Source organism: Neomonachus schauinslandi, chromosome 4, assembly GCF_002201575.2.
Source record: "Neomonachus schauinslandi chromosome 4, ASM220157v2, whole genome shotgun sequence".
Lineage (NCBI taxonomy): Eukaryota > Metazoa > Chordata > Mammalia > Carnivora > Phocidae > Neomonachus > Neomonachus schauinslandi.
In genome coordinates this window covers 135963158-135986098 of record NC_058406.1, presented here as the reverse complement: position 1 = coordinate 135986098, position 22941 = coordinate 135963158, and the positions used below count along the sequence as shown (strand labels likewise).

Here is a 22941-nt window from a genome sequence, read left to right as displayed (position 1 = left end):
TTATGACTTTCCTTTTGGTAACAAATGCCTTCACCTGATCTATGGCTCCAGATCCCCCCTCAGCTGACCTCCCCCCACCAACATAGCCACCTTATGCACTCATCTCCACCCCCCCCGACTTTTGGCACTAAAACATGTGCTTTTTGGTTTGTTTTATTTTGTTTTTTTAAATCACTGCACGTATATGCCTATTCACACTCCCTAGAATGCTCTTTCTTTCCCTCTTCCTCTAGCTGGCAAACCTGTGTTATCCTGCAACACTCAGCCAGAGTGACACGTTCTCAGTGAATTCTTTCTTGACTCTCTGGATGAACTGGTCCTTCCCTAATAATAATGGACTAAATACTTCTAGATTGCAGATTTTTCATTTGAAGGCTTTTCTGGAATTTCCAGGCCAAGTGGGTTGGCAGCCCTATTATTGGCAGGCTTATGCTTCAAAATGAATTCTCCTCTTTATCTTCCTGGAGGTAGAACGGATAGTTCATGTGTGTTCTTGGACTATTCTCTTCACATGAATGCTTAAACAATAGGAATTATAAGAAGGCTCACATTTTACCGCAGGCAAAAAGGTCACCCTCTTTTGTACTTGTAAGTTCTTAAAAGTGGGGGGGGGGAGGGATGGGGTGCTATGGTGAGCGCTGTGAATTGTGCAAGACTGTTGAATCACAGATCTGTACCTCTGAAACAAATAATGCAGTATATGTTAAGAAAAAAAAAAAAAGAAGATAGTAGGAGGGGAAGGATGAAGGAGGGGAAATCGGAGGGGGAGATGAACCATGAGAGACGATGGACTCTGAAAAACAAACTGAGGGTTCTAGAGGAGAGGGGGTTGGGAGGATGGGTTAGCCTGGTGATGGGTATTAAAGAGGGCACGTTCTGCATGGAGCACTGAGTGTTATACGCAAACAATGAATCATGGAACACTACATCAAAAACTAATGATGCAATGTATGGTGATTAACATAACAATAAAAAAGTAAAAAAAAAAAAAGTTCTTAAAAGATCTCTTGCTGGAAGACTGCCCAATTGTTCAACCATGGTAAATTAAAGCAAAAATTTTCAGAGGCTACCATTACTCCTTTGAAAAATGTTCCAAGAGCACCCTTTCATCATTTGGAGACCAGTAAAATCTCCCTCCAATGTGCAACAGAGTTTCTGACAGAACAACGAGCTTTAACAGGTAACCCCAGGGAGCATTCATTAAACTGAGAAGAAATCGGTGGTGGAGCCAGACTCACTTTTAGTGGTAATTAATGGCACAATGTTCTGTTTCTGTAGGACTTTCTTTCCCCTTTGCCTCTTTAAATCTCATTTTAAGTCACATAAACTATCTCTACTGTAGTCATTGGACCTGGTTCTGGTATGGTGGACAAGGTCCAGGATCCATTTTCTCATTGTTATTTTAAAATTTCTAATTATTATTTATTATTTAATTACTCCAAAGTTCTTATTCCACCCCAGATCTCCTCCCACCCCCAAAAGATCCTTTATTGGATTAGGTCTTTTTCAGGCCTGATAAGCCTCACACATCCTGGCCTATGAGCAAGTGGAAAAATGATGATCCTTGCTTTCTGAACTGGAAACACAAGTATTACATGGTTAAAGGGAGTTCCCTAGATTTCTGAGGCAAATGAGAGAGGAGCTAGAAAAGGCTCTGACGCGAGTGATTAGATCAAAGGGTAATCGTTTGTCCCGAATCAGGCAGCTTTCTGCATAGCACGCACTTCGTAAAGCATCAAGTTAAGAAGTGCTGTGGTCACCGTTCGCCACCCCTTCTCAAGGCCATCTCTTATTAGCAGTAAGTTGTCAGAGGGACCGTTCCTCTTTCATCTCAGTCTCTTTGTTTTCGAAAGCTTTCTGCGGTAATTCAATTCAACAGAATGGCAACTCAGCTATCCCTTTGTAATTACACCAGGAAGGATTTGTGACCAATTATTTCATTTATTCTAGCAGCAGAAGGTTAAGTTACCAGGAAGGTGATATTAGGCCATGGGTCCCAAAGGGTGGACTCCCTATTCAACCCTACACCTTCAGATTTCTGGAGGGATGGGGTCTCAAAGACTATTTTTTAAAAAGCTCCCCAAGCCAGTTACATGATTAGTCAAGTTCAAGAACTACTTGCCTAGTGGTCTCTTGCCGGGGCTCTCAAAGTCAGTATCCCCTGGGGAGCTGGCAAAAAGCACAGGGATTTTCAACTGCAAGGGATTCTGATTGCTGGGAGGGGTCTAGAAATAGGCATTTTTAACGAGCCTCCTGGGTGCTTCTGAAACATGTGACCAGTGTGCCTCACTTGAGGAAACACTGCTCTGTTCAGGGTTTAGCAAAAAGGAAGAAGAAGGGCAGAGGTTGTGATACACTCGAGAGGCTCAGAAGTTGCCTGCATAGGGTCAGTTCCAAAGGTCTTCCCAACGCTGTGTCTGTCTGCCCCCGACCACCAATGCCAGCCAGCGAGAGAGAGTGAGGACGGAGAGGATGACTGTCAGGGACAGGGCTGGGATCCCTACAGTCTCCTGCTTAAGATTAGGCTGGGAGGATCCCAGTTTAAAAACAGGAACCAGAAAAAAAAAAAAAAAAACACCAACCAGGAACCAGACAGACGCTAATGTCCTCCCTTCTGATCTATTTCAACAGCTCCTCGCTGGCCTCCCTGGCTTGCCTGCCTCCTTTCCCCCAGTTTGATTCCAGCTCCAGCTTCCATAGTGCTGCTACAATGATTTTTGTAAAAAATCACATGACTGTGTGGTGGACTCTTCAACTTTCAACCTCAGGCTGAAACATGATCCATCCTGTCAACGCTTCTCTGACCTTTCCGAGTAGAATTATTATTCCCTCCAAAACTTGTACATACGTGTACTGTAGCACCTATTACTCTGTATTACGTTGATTTATTTTAAAGTCTAGTCCTTTCAGTAGACTGTAACCATGTTTTAATGTTATTATCATTGATACTAAAAAAAGTAAAAGTAATAGTAGTAGCTACTATACATTAACTAATTACTATTGCAAGGTTCTGTGCTTTATGTTTTATGAATTATCTCACTCAATCCTTTTAACACCTGAAGAAATAGGCCTTGCCTATAGGAAACAGCAAGCTAGTGTTAGAACAGGGGTCTGTCTGCCTTGAGAGTAGGCATTTTGCATTCAGTAGGCACTTAGCAAATACTTGTCAAATGAGTATATCATTGATGTGCAAATGAAGGAAGGAATAAATGTGCCAACTTCTCAGGAAAGTTTGCCGATTACTAAGTTATGGCTGTTGCTAATTACAAAATGATCTGCGAGGATTTCTTGGACAGTATTTGTATTTGAGGAGAGATCAAAAAGGAGGCACCAGAAATGGCTTTTATTCTCTGAAAATTGCTTCTTCAATAGCAAGCCTCAAAAAGAAGCTAGAAGCTAGACATTAAAATAAATGGGGGAAAAAAAAAAAAGGAAAAGAAGACCTTAAAAGCCCAGTTGGGGGAGGGAAGGTGGGCACGGTTCATGGTTATCTGTGACCTGTTAGGCCCTGGTCAGTCATGATGCCCCTCCCTGTGGTTCAGGCCACTTCATCCTTTCCTGGATCCTTTCCCCAGCTGTGCTGTCCACTTCCTCTGGGTGGTCACTTAGAGACAGCCTCACCCCATCCTCTGATGTTGCAGCCCAGGCTCCAGAGCATCAGTGTCTTGGTTCTGGCAATCAGGCTTCCTTCTTGTTTCTGGGACCCAAAGCCTACTCTGTCAAATAGTTCCGGTGATCAGATTGCTGTCTTACCCCGAAGGCTGGGCTTAGTTATTGCTAATCAGCCTCCTGGTCAAGTCCCGAGTAATGGCCTGACCTCGGGACAGCGCTACGTGCCTGGGACCCTGCTACCTGCTGACAGCAGCTGCTTGCCTGGATCTCCGAATGTGCTTGTTGGCTGCAGTCAAAATACCACAGCTGGCGTGCCTGCTTGGCTCAGAGCGGTTGTCTGCTGAAGGTGATGCTGCTCCGTAGGGATGGCCACCATCCATCTAGTTCTTGCAGGGGCTACACATGTAGGTACACTGAATAGGGATACGATAGGGAACCCAACCTCTGCATTCTTCAAGTCTTTGATGCTGACACTAATATCTACAATCCTTCTGGGAATGCAGTATTATTTATGACTTACTGTCTTGGTTGCTGGGAAGGCTGGGGCAGAGGATCCAAGAGACGACCCCATCAAGAAAATCTAAGGAGATGCTTAAAGCTGTCCGATACAGATAGTGAATATTGTAACTTCTAACATGGTAGACGTTGGACTATAATTTAGGGAAATAGAATAACACTGAGAAAATATAATTTCCATATGGAAAAGAGCATTCATATAAAACAAAGTGAACTGCATTTTGTTTCTGGTTGAGTTGTTATCTATATAATTTTGGACAAACCATACTGGGGACCTATTTGCTCATCCATAAGATAAAACGGATGCGTTAAAGGCCACTGATAGCAGCAGAATTCCATGACTTTCCTAATTACTTTGTGATGTTATTGTAAAATTGTAGCGATTGAAGGAATGTAGGAGGACAATTAAGAATAGCACATTTTTAAAAGAACAGTGTATCTTATATCCCATGAGGGAAAAAAAATTTTTTTGGCAAAAGTAACCTAAAAACATCAAAAAGTAGCATTTATATATTACATGGAAAATTATCATATGCCTTCTACATACTTAGATTTTTTTCATTTGCTTTCCCAAATCATGTCATTAGGTAAGTATCCAACAATTAAAAGGAATAGCATACTTTTAAGAAGATCTGTTTACTAAGGTTTTATGTTCCAGATATTTTTGCAGGAATGAAATTGTTGGGTTGCACTCTGGACTACTATTTTGTGCTTTTTGAATAGACTGTTATTTTTGAATAAAGACAATACATGTATCAGAATTTTAAAAAAAACCAACATAGATATGGGAACTGAGAATGTGTCATCAACTTGATTTAAAATAGTCTGTATTCTGTAGTCCTGAGGAACTCAGAAGTATGTCAAAGGACAAGGGGGAAAAAAGCCATCTAGAAAAAAGTGAGGACAATGTGCCCGAGTGTGATTTTGGAGGAAGCAAGAATGACATTTGCAATATTTGGCAAGATAAGTAGGGGAAAGAGCAAGAGCTAGAATAGCTGCTTTCCAAGGGTTAGGGCAATCAGGAATCAAAACTCCGGAGAAACTCAGAGGAAGGGAAATTCCACTCTGACATCCCTGGGAATGCTTCAGCTCATAGTCTTGCCTGCTAATATTATTGAAAGGATGCTAATTTTTTTCCTTTGGCTAAACCAAGACAAAGAAAGAAACATGTTTTGTAAAACCCAGGCACATTATGGCAAAGCAAAAAGAAAAAAAAAATTGCATTTCACATTAGATGTTTTCTCCGAACCAGAACGCCTTTCTTTGAGGATTTAATAAATAAATAATTTGGAAAATTCTAAGGAACATAAGCATATTCTAGGGACTATGTTGGAGTAACAACACATATATTAGAAATATAAACTTCAACGATTGCTTGGAAAAGCACAGCCTGTAAAGCATAAATGAAGTTGCAACCTCCTCAAAATCTTTACCAGAATGATGTCTCCAGGGGAGGAAAAGGAGATAAAGAACCCCTTAAAAAAAATCAGCCCTTGTCAAAGTCATTCATGATTCTTCACACACATACGTAATGATTAATCCACTCAGAACTAATCAAGGGGATGACTTTATTTGTAGTAGATGAACCTGTCACTCCGTGAAGGTTTTCATTTACCAATATCTGACACCAGCAGCAATTTTTAATAGAGACGTTCAAAGGAGTTTTTCATCATTTGTATTCATTGAAGTACCTTTGAAGGATGACTTATGTCTTTAAGTAGGCAAAACAATTATTCTTGGTAGAATCCTTGCTCTGTGCAGTATTAATGATCAGGAGGCAGCTTCGTGGTGTATGCAACCACAGGAGGGTCATGAAAAGGGCAACTGGTCCCAACGGTGCGCCCTCAGGCGTGAAAGTCATAATGTTAGGAAACACAATCCAGTTTCCTAAATTTTAAATCAGATTTTATGCTAGCTTTTCTCCATCTGTTTCCACATTAAAGGAATGCCTATGCTATTTAAATATGCCATTTGATATTATCATTTATTTATTGCAGATTTGCACTTAATTTGATTTGGCTACCCAGGTCCCTGACTGATAAACCCCGTCATGCAACACGGTCTTTAATATGTATAAGTCACTCCCTAATATTTATACACTAAAGAGAATAAGCATTCTAAGAGAATTAGAATCAAAATAACTCTTTTTAATCCCAGAAAAATACAATATTTCCAACTTGCTTTCTATACTTAAAAGTAAAGAAAATCACCTCCATTGGGAACTATAAGTGCAAATCCTCAGGCACCCAAAAGGCACAAAGGGGGAAAAGCATATTTTACAAGGGCCTCCAGGGAGTAGTTACGACCAAAGCATAGTTGTAATTTTCCTGCTTCCTTATTTGGAAAGCATATGAAAACATGGCAATTGGAAGATGAATACTCTACCTGTCTCTGACCAGAACTGGAGAAGTTCCAACCATCTCCCCTAAGCCTTCTCAAGTGAAGTTGCTTCAGGCTCTTCACTCATACTTTTTTGTTTTTTTAGCAGAAGACTGAATTCTAATGTTTGTACATAATGTTACTTTGTCTTTATTCCATCTACTGGTCTTTCCTTGAGCCAGGCCCTTGATGAGCTTGGTTAGACAGCCAGATGCTCCGTCTGTCACCAAATATGTACTGAGTGACTACTGGCCACCATAAACCAGGCCCTGGATAGCATTCTGGCTCTGGGTTCTAGTAGTCAACTTTGTGTTCTCTTATCTATTTACCTTGTGCCCATGTTGACTATTTCAAATGATAAGCCCCACTGAAAGCAAGCCCCATTTTAAGCCAGTTCCTCTGAAAGGAAATAGGTGATGTCATTCACTGCTGGTGGGAGTTTAAAGAGCATAAGCTTCTTAGAGGTCAATTCAACAACGTGTATCAGCATTTAGAATGTGTATGCCCACTGGCCCTTCAACTCTACGTCTAGGCATTTATTCTACAGGAATACCAACACAAATAGACAAAGATAAATATGTGCAAGAATGTTTACTAAAATTATTTTAACAGTGAAAAGTGGAGTTATTTGTTAAAACATAGCACACATACAAATGGAGTATTTGGCAGCAATCAAAAAAAAATGAGATGTATTTATATTTATTGACACAAAGAGATGGCCATGATGTATTACTAAGTGAAGATGAAAGTTACGGAAGAGTATGTATACACAAAATCTTGACATAGTATCCAATGTCTTTAATAAAAATTCATACTGATATTCCATATTTTTGCTTACACACGCATAGAAAAAAGACTGAAAGGATATTCCTGGAATCATTAAAAGTGATAATCCAGACAGTGGCACAATGATTTTCTGCTCTATATCTATATTACTCGAATTTTTGTATCAAGCATATATCCATTTTTTTTAAGAGCATTAAAAATATTTCCATTTGTGGAGGAAAATTTTCCACAGTGAGAGGAAAAGTATTAACATGGTATCATCTCTTGAGAAAAAAATATTCTTGCTCTGAAACATGAATATCAAGAAAACTTCTTTGGATTTCATGAATTTCTCAGGTTCCGAGACTAAACTTTCATTCCAGAATCATTGCTGGAGAGAGCACTCAACCTTTTGAGAGTTCTAAAATCCAAGATAACTGAGAGTAAGGCTATTCTGCATTAGAGAGAATTTTCCAATTCTTCCCAGCCCAGATTCACATCCCCAAGTGTGTGTGGTTTATCTTCTGCGACTATATCACCACCACCACCACCATTACTAGCTGCCACATGTTGAGTGAGGTACATGCTAGGCAACATGTAAAATACATGACATCAAGACTGCGAATTTAACCGATACCATAAAATACAGCTTTCCAATTTTACAGATGAGAAAGCTGAGTGCCATAGAAATTAATTAGATTGCCAAAGGTCACAAGCCAGTGAACAGTGGAAACAGGATTTCAATATGTCTTAACTCCAGAGTTCTGGACCTTTTTTTTGATATAACACTTGCTTATATGGCAACCATGAAAATGTCATAGGTATGTTGGTATTCACTGAATATTTTAAAATAATGAGAGAATTATAAGGAATAGTGACAGAATTATAAGGAAGAGATATATAAATTTGTCTTCATAGCATCAAATCATGACCAAGAATCCTGTCGCAGGGATAATAATATCTAGGTTTGGAGAATCTTGGCAAGCCACTGAATGAATGCAGGAATGCACATTTCACCCAGTGAGAGAGGATTTTCGTCAAGAGGGAAGTTAACACCTAGACGGCAAATATAGTTCACAGATGCCTGACGTGTGTGCTTTCTTACTTGATCAGAGTTCACTGGGGAGAAGTCCCACAGCAAGATCACCTCCTAGAAAGAATACTCAGTGTCTCCTTGTAATCAGAACTGTTCCTGGATGAGCTGCTCCTGTTCTGTCTCTTTGCCAGTGTCAGGTCACAGTTAGGGCCCTATTGCGGCATCTGCTACCGTCCGGTGTTTTCATTCTACCACATGGTTCTCATTTTGTCTGCAACCTGGGCACCCGAGTGCTCATCCTAAGCATCCCCTTTCTCTTTCCCTTCTTCCCTCTTCCCTACTCTCTCTTTCCTTTCTCCCTTTTCTCCTTCTTCTTCTAGTCCTCCTTCTCCCTGACCTCTTCCTTCTTCTCTCTCTTAAATGTCATTTCTTCAGTGCCTTCTGTGAAGCAGAAACTGTGCCTACTGTCTGCCAGAGCCACTCTAGACCACTCCAGATGCACGGGCCCTCCCCTCCAGAAAGTTCAGAGTCCTCATGTGCCTGCCCCTGCTTGTCTTCCTCAGTTTTATGCCAGAGCGTCCAGCACAGTGACTGACACTTTGTAGACATTTGATGAATATGTGGCTGAATACCTCCTTTGTATTTCGTTCTATTTATGTAATTAAAACCACATGATGTCTGTGCAATTTTTAAAAGCATATAAAATATAAGTGGGCTGAGACTGCTAAAAGTGAGGTTATGAACAGATGTTTCGAAAACACAGGGTGTGCTCATTCCTTGTGGGTTGAAAAAAGTTCTTAGAAGCACAAGTAGCAGTGTATATACACATTACTATGACTTGAGGAAGCCAGGCTAGTTCTTCTGTTCTATTGTATATTTCCCACACCTGAAATTTTTCCCTTGACTCTGTCAAAAATAACCTCAAGGGGTTAATCAGGATCTATTTTTAAAAAGGCAAATACTTCTACTAATATTACAACATTACCTGTCATTTATGCCTTAATATGATCTAAATCAATCTGATTGATTCCCTCCTAATTCAACAATGAACAATACAGAACGTCCACGTCATACAGAATGCTAAGCCTAGGGTATCCAAGGATGAATAATGTAACACTTACCTCCAAGGAAATTATAGCCAGGAATTAAAAAGGGAATAACTTAATGTTAACTGAACATAAGAAGAGAACAAACCTGATGTGTGTGTGTGTGTGTGTTTCTGTCTGTCCTCCTGGACATTTTCTTAGTGATATCTTCTAATAATCACAACTGGTTCATGTGTACATTCCTTTCTGGTTTTCCAAGTTCACTTTTTCACTTTCCTACAGGCAGCTCTTCATAATGATGCTTGCTTTATTAAATAAAGACAGAGTAGGACACATTCGACATTCAGAAAGTGCTTTGCCAGCTCTTTAGTTGGTTCCTACTTGCACCTGCTACACTATGAAAGAACAGTCCCTTTTATGAGTAAGAGGGCAGGTAAAGAAATTACATAACACCCTTGAAGTCACAACACAAATCTATAATTAGCCACAACATTTTTAACTGATGCATAGCCTACCGGCTCAGTCACTCTTGCCAAAACCATCACTATTTGAAACCAAAGTGTCAATGATCAGTCACTGTGAACAAATATTCAGTGAATGATATACAACCTAAATAAGGTTACCTTGACTTTGCCTGTTAAACCCAGGATAGGAAATATAAAATAATTCTCACATTAAAAGTTCCCAATAGCCTGTGGGGGAGAGAACCAAACAAAATATGCCTAAATTACCTGCCAACATTTTATCTTAAAGCTCTAAGAAATCCCCAAACAGGGGGGGGCGGAGCAAGATGGCGGAGGAGTAGGAGACCTGGATTTCGTCTGGTCTCAGGAATTCGGCTGGATAGGGATCAAACCATTCTGAACACCTACAAACTCAACAGGAGATCGAAGAAAAGAAGAGCAACAACTCTCTCATCAGAAAAGCGACCACCTTCTGGAAGGTAGGACGTGCGGAGAAGTGAATCCGAGGCGTATTCGGGAGGATAGACGGCGGGGGAGGGGCCTCCGTCGGCCGCTTCTGGCAAGTGATAGAGCCGCGGAGCACAAAATCGGAACTTTTAGAAGTCTGCTCCACTGAGGGACGTCACTCCGGTGGCTAAGCGGGGGGTGGAACCCTCCGGGACAGTGTGGTCTCAGGACCCTCGGGGTCACAGAAAGACCGGGGGTGCCTGAGTGTGGCCGAGCTCCCAGGTATCGGAGCAGGGAAGCCGGCTGCCGAGGCGGAGCCCAGGCGTGGGCTCTCAGCTCAGGGTTGCCATAAACCGTGATCCGCGGCACAGTCGGGCCCCTGCTCCTCCAGCAGGGACCCAACAAGCGGCAGATCCGGGGAGACTCACCTTCTTCCCCCGGGAGGAGCCGCGCGGGATTGCGCCGCAGGGATCTGCTGGGTTTGGAGACTCCACCCAGGGTCGGGTGCCAGAGATAGAAACGTGCGGTCACAGGCCGGGTGAGCACGGAGTGCGGCTGGAGACCGGGGAGACGGAAGTGACTGGCGGCTTTTCTCTGGGGGCTCACTTAGAAGCGGGGCCCGAGTTCTCGGCTCCTCCGCAGCGGAGATTGGGAGGCCGCCATTTTCACTCTCCACCTCCAAAGCTGTACGGAAAGCTCGCAGGGAACAAAAGCCCCGGAGAGCAAACCTGAGCAGATTACTTAGCTGGGAGGGGGCAAGGGCGGGGCAATTCTGCCTCCGGCAGAGACATTTGGAAACCACGGCAACAGGCCCCTCCCCAGAAGATCAGCGAGAACAGCCAGCCAAGGCCAAGTTTACCCATCAATGAGAACGGCAGAACTCCAGCTCTAGGGGACTACTGCACATAGAATTCATGGCTTTTTTACCATGATTCTTTAGTCTTTCAAAGTTAATTTTTTTTAACTGTCTTTTTTTCTTTTTTTTTCTTTTTGAATTTTTCTTTTTCCCTTTTTCACCCAACATCTTATCAATCCCTTTTTAAAAAAAAAAAAAAAACATTTTTATTTTTCATTTTTAGAGTCATATTCTATCCCTTCATAGTAGTTACCCGTATTTTTGGCTTATATATATAAGTTGTTCTCTCTTTAAAATTTTGAGATAGTTTCTTCTAACAGATCAAAATATACCCTAAATCTCTAGTATATGGTGTTTTCTATTCCCCTGCCTGATCACATCCTCTCCCTTTTTTTTTCTTTTTTTAAATCCTCTTCTTTCTTTTTTCAAACAACTTCTTATCAATTCCTTTTATAAAATTTTTTATAATTTCCATCTTTACAGTCATATTCCATCCCTTCATCATATCAACCCTTATTTTTGTACATATATAAGTTTTTCTTTCTTTAAAATTTTGGGAGGCACTTTCTTCTAAAAGACCAAAATACACCCCAAATCTAGTGTGTGGCACTGATCTATATGCCAGCCTGATCATATTTGATCACATTCTGGTTTTTTTGTTGTTGTTGTTTTGTTTTGTTTGTTTTTGTTTTTATCTTTATCTTTTTCTTTTTTTTCTTTTTCTTCTTTTTCTTTTTTCTCTCTTTCCCTTTCTTTTCCCACTGCTTCAGGTTTTTTCTGATTTGTTTAGAGTATATTTTCTGGGGACGTTGTTACTCTGCTAGCATTTTGTTCTCTCATTAATCTATTCTCCTCTGCACAAAATGACAAGACGGAAAAAATCACCTCAACAAAAAGAACAAGAGGTAGTACCGACTGCCAGGGACCTACTCAATACGGACATTAGTACAATGTCAGATCTAGAGTTCAGAATCATCACTTTAAAGATACTAGCTGGGCTTGAAAAAAATATGGAAGTTATTAGAGAAACCCTTTCTGGAGAAGTAAAAGAACTAAAATCCAACCAAGTAGAAATCAAAAAGGCTATTAATGAGGTGCAATCAAAAATGGGGGCGCTAACTGCTAGAATAAATGAGGCAGAAGAGAGAATCAGTAATATAGAAGATGAAATGATGGAAAATAAAGAAGCTGAGAAAAAGAGAGATAAACAACTACTGGATCACGAGGGCAGAATTCGAGAGATAAGCGATACCGTAAGACGAAACAACATTAGAATAATTGGGATCCCAGAAGAAGAAGAAAGAGAGAGAGGGGCAGAAGGTATAATGGAGCAAATTATAGCAGAGAACTTCCCTAATTTGTGGAAGGAAACAGGCATCAAAATCCAGGAAGCACAGAGAACCCCTCTCAAAATCAATAAAAATAGGTCAACACCCTGACATCTAATAGTAAAACTTACGAGTCTCATAGACAAAGAGAAAATCCTGAAAGCAGCTCGGGAGAAGAGATCTGTAACCTACAAGGGTAGAAACATTAGATTGGCAACAGACCTATCCACAGAGACCTGGCAGGCCAGAAAGGACTGGCAGGATATATTCAGAGCACTAAATGAGAAAAATATGCAGCCAAGAATACTCTATCCAGCTAGGCTGTCATTGAAAATTGAAGGAGAGATAAAAAGCTTCCAGGACAAACAAAAACTAAAGGAATTTGCAAACACAAAACCAGCCCTATAGGAAATCTTGAAAGGGGTCCTCTAAGCAAAGAGAGAGCCTAAAAGCAACATAGACCAGAAAGGAACACAGACAATATATGGTAACAGCCACCTTACAGGCAATACAATGGCACGAAATTCCTATCTTTCAATAGTTACCCTGAATGTAAATGGGCTCAATGCCCCAATCAAAAGACAGGCTATCAGATTGGATTAAAAAACAAGACCCATCGATATGCTGTCTGCAAGAGACTCATTTTCGACCCAAAGACAGCCCCAGATTGAAAGTGAGGGGGTGGAAAACCATTTACCATGCTAATGGACACCAAAAGAAAGCTGGGGTGGCAATCCTTATATCAGACAAATTAGATTTTAAACCAAAGACTGTAATAAGAGATGAGGAAGGACACTATATCATACTTAAAGGATCTATCCAACAAGAAGATCTAACAATTGTAAATATCTATGCCCCTAACATGGGAGCAGCCAATTATATAAGGCAATTAATAACAAAAGCAAAGAAACACATCGACAACAATACAATAATAGTGGGGGACTTTAACACCCCCCTCACTGAAATGGACAGATCGTCTAAGCAAAAGATCAACAAGGAAATAAAGACTTTAAATGACACACTGGACCAAATGGACTTTACAGACATATTCAGAACATTCCACCCCAAAGCAACGGAATACACATTCTTCTCTAGTGCCCATGGAACATTCTCCAGAATAGATCACATCCTAGGTCATAAATCAGGTCTCAACCGGTACCAAAAGATTGGAATCATTCCCTGCCTATTTTCAGACCACAATGCTTTGAAACTAGAGCTCAATCACAAGACAAAAGTCAGAAAGAACTCAAATACATGGAGGCTAAAGAGCATCCTACTGAAGAACGAATGGGTCAACCAAGAAATTAAAGAAGAGTTAAAAAAATACATGGAAACCAATGAAAATGAAAACACAACTATTCAAAATCTTTGGGATGCAGCAAAGGCAGTCCTAAGAGGAAAGTATATAGCAATACAAGCCTTTCTCAAGAAGCAAGAAAGGTCTCAAGTACACAACCTAACCCTACACCTAAAGGAGCTGGAGAAAGAACAGCAAATAAAGCCTAAACCCAGCAGGAGAAGAGAAATAATAAAGATCAGAGCAGAAATCAATGAAATAGAAACTAAAAGAACAGTAGAACAGATCAACGAAACTAGGAGCTGGTTCTTTGAAAGAATTAACAAGATTGATAAACCCCTGGCCAGACTTATCAAAAAGAGAAGAGAAATGACCCAAATCAACAAAATCATGAATGAAAGAGGAGAGATCACAACCAACACCAAAGAAATACAAACAATTATAAGAACATATTATGAGCAACTCTATGCCAGCAAATTAAATAACCTGGAAGAAATGGATGCATTCCTAGAGATGTACCAACTACCAAAACTGAACCAGGATGAAATAGAAAACCTGAACAGACCTATAACCACTAAGGAAATTGAAGCAGTCATCAAAAATCTCCCAACAAACAAAAGCCCCGGGCCAGATGGCTTCCCAGGGGAATTCTACCAAACATTTCAAGAAGAATTAATACCTATTCTTCTGAAACTGTTCCAAAAAATAGAAATGGAAGGAAAACTTCCAAACTCATTTTATGAGGCCAGCATTACCTTGATCCCAAAACCAGACAAAGACCCCATCAAAAAGGAGAATTACAGACCAATATCCCTGATGAACATGGATGCAAAAATTCTCACCAAAATACTAGCCAATAGGATCCAACAGTACATTAAAAGGATTATTCACCATGACCAAGTGGGATTTATCCCTGGGCTGCAAGGTGGGTTCAACATCCGCAAATCAATCAATGTGATACAATACATTAACAAAAGAAAGAACAAGAATCATATGATCCTCTCAATAGATGGAGAAAAAGCATTTGACAAAGTACAGCATCCTTTCTTGATCAAAACTCTTCAGAGTATAGGGATAGAGGGTACATACCTCAATATCATAAAAGCCATCTATGAAAAACCTACAGCGAATATCATTCTCAATGGGGAAAAACTGAGAGCTTTCCCCCTAAGGTCAGGAACGCGGCAGGGATGTCCACTATCACCACTGCTATTGAACATAGTATTGGAAGTCCTAGCCACAGCATCAGACAACAAAAAGAAATCAAAGGCATCCAAATTGGCAAGGAAGAAGTCAAACTCTCACTCTTTGCAGTTGATATGATACTTTATGTGGAAAACCCAAAAGACTCCACCCCAAAACTGCTAGAACTCACACAGGAATTCAGTAAAGTGGCAGGATATAAAATCAACGCACAGAAGTCAGTGGCATTCCTATACACCAACAACAAGACAGAAGAAAGAGAAATGAAGGAGTCGACCCCATTTACAATTGCACCCAAAACCATAAGATACCTAGGAATAAATCTAACCAAAGAGACAAAGGATCTGTACTCAGAAAACTATAAAATACTCATGAAAGAAATTGAGGAAGACACAAAGAAATGGAAAAACGTTCCATGCTCATGGATTGGAAGAACAAATATTGTGAAGATGTCAATGCTACCTAGAGCAATCTACACATTCAATGCAATCCCCATCAAAATACCATCCACTTTTTTCAAAGAAATGGAATAAATAATCCTAAAATTTGTATGGAACCAGAAAAGACCCCGCATAGCCAGAGGAATGTTGAAAAAGAAAAGCAAAGCCGGCGGCATCACAATTCCGGGCTTCCAGCTCTATTACAAAGCTGTCATCATCAAGACAGCATGGTACTGGCACAAAAACAGACACATAGATCAATGGAACAGAATAGAGAGCCCAGAAATGGACCCTCAACTCTATGGTCAACTCATCTTTGACAAAGCAGGAAAGAATGTCCAATGGAACAAAGACAGTCTCTTCAACAAATGGTGTTGGGAAAATTGGATAGCCACATGCAGAAGAATGAAACTGGACCATTTCCTTACACCACACACAAAAATAGACTCCAAATGGTTGAAAGACCTCAATGTGAGACAGGAGTCCATCAAAATCCTAGAGGAGAACACAGGCAGCAACCTCTTTGACCTCAGCCGAAGCAACTTCTTCGTAGAAACATCGCCAAAGGCAAGGGAGGCAAGGGCAAAAATGAACTATTGGGACTTCATCAAGATAAAAAGCTTTTGCAAAGCAAAGGAAACAGTCAACAAAACCAAAAGACAACCAACAGAATGGGAGAAGATATTTGCAAATGACATATCAGATAAAGGGCTAGTATCCAAAATCTATAAAGAACTCATCAAACTCAACACCCAAAGAACAAAGAATCTAATCAAGAAATGGGCAGAAGACATGAACAGACATTTTTCCAAAGAAGACATCCAAATGGCCAACAGACACATGAAAAAGTGCTCAATATCGCTGGGCATCAGGGAAATCCAAATCAAAACCTCAATGAGATACCACCTCACACCAGTCAGAATGGCTAAAATTAACAAGTCAGGAAATGACAGATGTTGGCGGGGATGCGGAGAAAGGGGAATCCTCCTACACTGTTGGTGGGAATGCAAGCTGGTGCAGCCACTCTGGAAAACTGTATGGAGGTTCCTCAAAAAGTTGAAAATAGAGCTACCATATGATCCAGCAATTGCACTACTGGGTATTTACCCCAAAGATACAAAAGTAGGGATCCGAAGGGGTACGTGCACCCCGATGTTTATAGCAGCAATGTCCACAATAGCCAAACTGTGGAAAGAGCCAAGATGTCCATCGACAGATGAATGGATAAAGAAGCTGTGGTTATATATACACAATGGAATATTATGCAGCCATCAAAAGGAATGAGATCTTGCCATTTGCAACGACGTGGATGGAACTGGAGGGTATTATGTTGAGTGAAATAGGTCAATCAGAGAAAGACATGTATCATATGATCTCACTGATATGAGGAATTCTTAATCTCAGGAAACAAACTGAGGGTTGCTGGAGTGGGGGGTGGGGTGGGAAGGATGGGGTGACTGGGTGATAGACATTGGGGAGGGTATATGCTCTGGTAAGCGCTGTGAATTGTGCAAGACTGTTCAATCTCAGATCTGTACCTCTGAAACAAATAATGCAATATATGTTAAGAAAAAAAAAAGAAGAAGAAGAAGGTAGCGGGAGGGAAAGAATGAAGCGGGGGAAATCGGAGGGGTAGACGATCCATGAGAGACGATGGACTCTGAAAAACAAACAGGGTTCTAGAGGGGAGGGGGGTGGGAGGATGGGTTAGCCTGGTGGTGGGTATTGAGGAGGGCACATTCTGCATGGAGCACTGGGTGTTATGCACAAACAATGAATCATGGAACACTTCATCTAAAACTAATGATGTAATGTATGGGGATTAACATAAGAATAAAAATAAATAAATAAATGAATGAATGAATGAATGAATGAATGAATGAAAGAAAGAAAGAAAGAAAGAAAGAAAGAAAGAAAGAAAGAAAGAAAGAAATTCCTAAACATTGGTAATAATATTACATTAATATGGGAACTTTGTTAAAATAAAAGGAGAACCTAGGCATGAACCCTTTCTTAACCTATCACACACATTCTGTGAAAACACACCCTCTCATCATGGCTTTGTCTCTACTCCTTATTATCCTAAGATTGGGTATGTTTCCTCTTCAACTTAAAAATCGTCAGAAAAAATACCCTCATTTCCTCCAAAAGAAATAAACACAGGCAAAGGTCAGAGGGATGCATTCCATGGAAGCTGTCCATAGTGGAGCAAAGTGCAAAGCTGTCGGCCTGAACCGGAGAGGGCTTGTCCCCAGTCAGCACTGAGTGGTCTGGGGCCACATCCCTAGTCTCCACATTTCCAGAGCAAAGGAAGGCTTTAGTCACTGAATACCCCTTCTCCATGGCTCTGGAGTAAGAGTATGGTCTGGTATATGCATTTTAATGTTGTTATTTGAATATTTGTGAATAAAAACATAGTTGTTCCTATGGGAATTCCTTTTACAGCTAAAGGCACATTTTCTCCCATGTACTTTGTTCATGGGGACCAGGCTGCTCCAGAAGGAAGGAGCTTCATCTACCCTTCCTGTCATTCCTCACTTTCTTCTACTGCATTTCCATCATCTCTCTGCTGTTACCCTTGCTCAGCTCCTCACCATCCCATAAGTCGTGCCTTGTGAAGGAAATTACATCTGCTTACTTTATCCTTTATAATATACCCTTCCTAGTACCACTATATCTTTGTAAAACACAGATTTGAGCCTATGGTTTTATTGGTTTAAAACTCATGCACAAGCATTAAGAAGGATTACATAGCCTAAACACAAACCTCATTGTTTTTGTTAATTAATGCATTAATACAGCAAATATTTGGTGAACAAGTAAAGTACAAGGAACTTTAAGTCATGATTGAGATAAATTTCAGGATGGTGAGGGGAACTCAGGAATGAGGAGAGATTGGAGATGGGATGAAGATATCACTTATCTTGTGCACATTATATGAGTACAGGGGGGAAGGCAGAGGGGGAGAGAAAGGGAGAGGGAAAGAATCTCAAGCAGAGTCGGTGCTGAGCGTGGAGCCCAATGTGGGGCTTGATCCCATGACCCTGAGATCATGGCCTGAGATGAAACCAAGAGTCGGAGGCCTAACTGACTGTGCCACCCAAGCACCCAGAAATCACATCTTATTCATTACTTTGTTCCCTCATTGCACCTAGTACAATGCCTTGGACATCGTAGGTTTGCCAAAAAAGGTTTTGTGAAAAAATTTTGCCAGCATGAGTTTTAAACAATGAAACAAGATTTGAAAATGTTCACAGTATAATTTCTACTAGTTTTCAAGAAAGGATGACCACAAAATTTTGGTTAAATCTGAATTTTCTTCATTAATACACAGGGAAGATATTCTTCAAAGAATGTTGAATCCAAGGTCTTACAATGTTGAATTGTTTTTTAATGTGATTCTCCTTATTGTATTCCATCTGTTCTTATAACAATCCACCAACACTGTGGTGAATGATACTGATTATTTGATGAGGGCACATTCTATCTTATCCAGGCAACAAGATTAAGTCTTAGGAACCGAGATGAAGGTAATTTATGGAAGTACTAGGCAGTTGCTTATATTCCAAGTTATACTGCAAAGTAGATACATAAGATATGACATATGGGTCTTTGGATTAAATTTCTGGACAGTTTATGGTTCCTTGAAAAGACCAGGAAAATTGACAAACCTTTAGCCAGACTCATCAAAAAAAAAAAAAGAGAGAGAGAGAGAGAGAGGATTCGAACAAAATCAGAAATGACAGAAGAGAAATAACAACTGACCACAGAAATACAAAGAATTGTAAGAGAATATTATGAAAAATTATAGGCCAACAAATTGGACAACCTAGGAAAAAATGGATAAATTCTTAGAAATATACAACCTCCCACATTTGAATCAGAAGAAATAGAAAATTTGAACAGACTGATTATCAGCAATGAAATTGAATTAGTAATCAAAGAACTCACAAACAAAAGTCCATGACCAGTTTGCTTCACAGATGAATTCTACCAAATCATTTAAAGAAAGTTGTTATCTATTCTTCTCAAACTATTCCACAAAATAGAAGAAGAAGGAAGGACATTCTATGAGGCCAGCATGACCCTGATCCCAAAACTAGATAAAGACACTACAAAAAAAGAGAACTATAGGTCAACATCTCTGATGAACATAGATGCAAAAGTCCTCAACAAAATTTTAGCAAACCAAATCCAACAATATATTAAAAAAATCGTTCATCACCATCAAGTGGGATTTAGTCCAGGGATGCAGAGGTAGTGCAATATTTGCAAATCAATTAATGTGATACATCAGTAAGGGAAAGGATAAAAACCATATGATCACTTCAATTGAGGCAGAAAATTGAGGCATTTGACAAAGTACAACATCCATTCATGATTAAAAACTCTCAACAAAGTTAGAGGAAATATACCTCAACATAATAAAGGACATATATGAAAACCCCACAGTGAATATCATATTCAATGGGGAAGAATTGAGAGCTTTCCCCCTCTAGGATAAGGATGTCCATGCTGACCACTTTTATTCAACATAGTACTGTAAGTGCTAGCTCAAGCAATCAGACAACAAAAAGAAATAAAAGCCATCCAAATTGCTAAGGGAGAAGTAGGACTTTCATTATTTGTAGATGACATGATACCATATATAGAAAACCCAAAAGACTACCAAAAAACTACTAGAACTGATAAATGAATTCAGGAAGGTCACAGGGTACAAAATCAATGTACAGAAATCTGTTGCATTTCTATACCCTAATAGTGAAGCAACAGAAAGAGAAATTAAGAAAGCAATCCCATTTATAATTGCACCAAAAATAATAAAATACCTAGGAATAAACTTAACCAAAAAGGTGAAAGACCCGTACTCTGTAAACTATAAAACACTGATGAAAGAAATTGAAGATTACAAAAACAAATAGGAAAATATTCCATGCTTGTGGATTGTAAGAACAAATATTGTTAAAATGTTCATATTACCCAAAGAAATCTACAGATTTAATGCAATCCCTATCAAAATACCAATAATAGTTTTCACAGAACCAGAACAAATAACTCTAAAATTTACATGGAACCACAAAAGACCCCGAATAGCTAAAACAATCTTGAAAAAGAAAAACTGGGGGCTCCTGGGTGGCTCAGTCAGTTGAGAGTCCAGCTCTTGGTTTTAGCTCGGGTCATGATCTCAGGGTCCTGGGATGGAGCCCTGTATTGGGTTCTGCACTCTGTGAGGAGTCTGCTGGAGATTATCTCCCTGTCCCTCTCCCTCTGCTCCTCCCCCTGATCTCTCTCTCTCTCTCTAAAATAAATAAATAAATAAAATATTTCTTTTTTAAAGAAAAAGCTGGAGGTATCACAATTCCAGATTTCAAGTTATACTACAAAGCTGTAGTAATCAAAACAGTATGGTCCTGACAGAAAAATAGACACTTAGATCAACAGAACAGGATAGAAAGCCCAGAGAAACCCATGATTATATGCTCAATTAATCTTTGACAAAAGAAGCCAGAATATGCAATGAGGAAAAAAAAAACAAAACAGTCTCTTCAACAAATGGTGTTGCTACATGCAAAAAAATGAAACTGGACCACTTTCTTAAACCATACACAAAAATAAATTCAAAATGGATGAAAGACCTAAATGTGAGACCTGAAACCATAAAAGTCTGGAAGAGAACACAGGTAGTAATATCTCTGACATTGGCGATAGCAACATTTTTCTGGGTATGTCTCCTGAGGGAAGGGAAACCAAAGCAAAAATAAACCATTGGGACTGCATCAAAATAAAAAGCTTCTGCACAGCAAAGGAAACAACAAAACAAAAAGGCAACTTACTGAGTGGGAAAAGATATTTGCAAATGACATTTCTGATAAGGGGTTAGCATGTAAAGTTTATAAAGAACTTAAATGACTCCACACCCCCCAAAACTACAAATAATCCAATTTAAGAATGGGCAGAAGACATGAACAGACATTTCTCTAGAGAAGATATATGGATAACCAACAGACATATGAAAAGATGCTCAACATCATTCATCATCAGGGAAATGCAAGTCAAAACTACAATGAGATACCACCCCACACTGTCAGAATAGCTAAAGTCAAAAACATAAGAAACAATAAGTGTTGGTAAGAATGTGGAGATAAAGGAACTCTGGTGGACTGTTGGTGGCCATGCAAGCTGGTGCAGCCACTGTGGAAAACAGTATGGGCATTTACCAAAAAATTACAAAAACACTAATTCAAAAAAAAAATATATGCACCTCTATGTTTATTGCAGCATTATTTACAATAGCCAAATTATGGAAGCAGTCAAGTGTCCATTGATAGATGAAGAGAGAAAGAAGATGTGGTGTATATATAGTGGAATAATATTACTCAGTCCTAAAAAAGGATGAAATCTTGCCATTTGCAACAACGTGGATGGAGTTGGGGGGTATAATGCCAAGCAAAATAAGTCAGTCAGAGAAAGACAAATACCACATGATTTCACTCATATGTGGAATTTAAGAAAAAAACCCTAATGAACAAAGGGAAAAAGAGAGAGAGAGAGCGAGAGAGACAATCCAAGAAACAGACTCTTTTTTTTTTTTTAAAGATTTTATTTATTTATTCATGAGAGAGAGAGGCAGAGGGAGAAGCAGGCTCCCAAGGAGCAGGGAGCCGATGCAGGACTCGATCCCAGGACCCTGGGATCATGACCTGAGCCAAAGGCAGATGCTTAACCATCTGAGCCACCCAGGCGCCCCCAAGAAACAGACTCTTAACTATAGACAACAAAGTGATAATTACTGGAGGGGGAGGTCGGTGGGGGAATAAGTGAAATAGGTGGTGGGGATTAAAGAGTACACTTATCATGATAAGTACTGAGTAATGTGTAGAATTATTAAATCACTATATTGTACACCTGAAATTAATATAACACCGTACTTAACTATACTGGAATTAAAATAAAAAACTTAAAAATAATTTCTGGAAAGCTTCTTGTTTGAAGGAAATCTCTGTCTTATATGATACATAACTTAGTGGACTTGTTCATAGAATATTAGCATTCCACAGGATGGCCCATGTGTTTGGAACATAAGCTGAGCTGCTTTTAAAGACACCAACCCCTTAAGTAACTCTGGCAAGCTTACTTTGTTACTCTACACAACTGATAAGGTGAAATTTTTTCATGTAGACCCAACAACCTTCTTCTATATTAATTCTTTCATTGCTATTTAAGTTACCAAGTTCCTATACCATAGGTTACTATTTTTGTTGATATGAAATCAATAAAGGAGCCAGTTGTTGTTTCTAGAAAATGTCAATATGTCATTTATCCAGCAATGATCAGACACTAAATATGTTAACATAGGAACATGAAGCTAATAGCCCATAGAAATATTCCTGAGGTAATTTTACAGGAGTGTTACTGGACTCTCAATTCAATTTTATTGAATACTTAGTTATTGGGTATGCACCAGTCAATAATCACAATAAAACCTTCTGCCTTAATGGAGTTTGGACTCTGCTCACCAGGAACATATATGTGTACTTTTGTCATGGTTTTA

At 39.6% G+C, this 22941-nt stretch overlaps 1 long non-coding RNA gene across 1 annotated transcript in view; it reads right to left on the bottom strand.

Moving 5' to 3' along the window:
- LOC110579117 overlaps positions 1 to 22941 on the bottom strand; it is a 255213-nt gene that overhangs the window by 73774 nt on the left and 158498 nt on the right. The gene's annotated exons all lie outside the window — the stretch shown is intronic.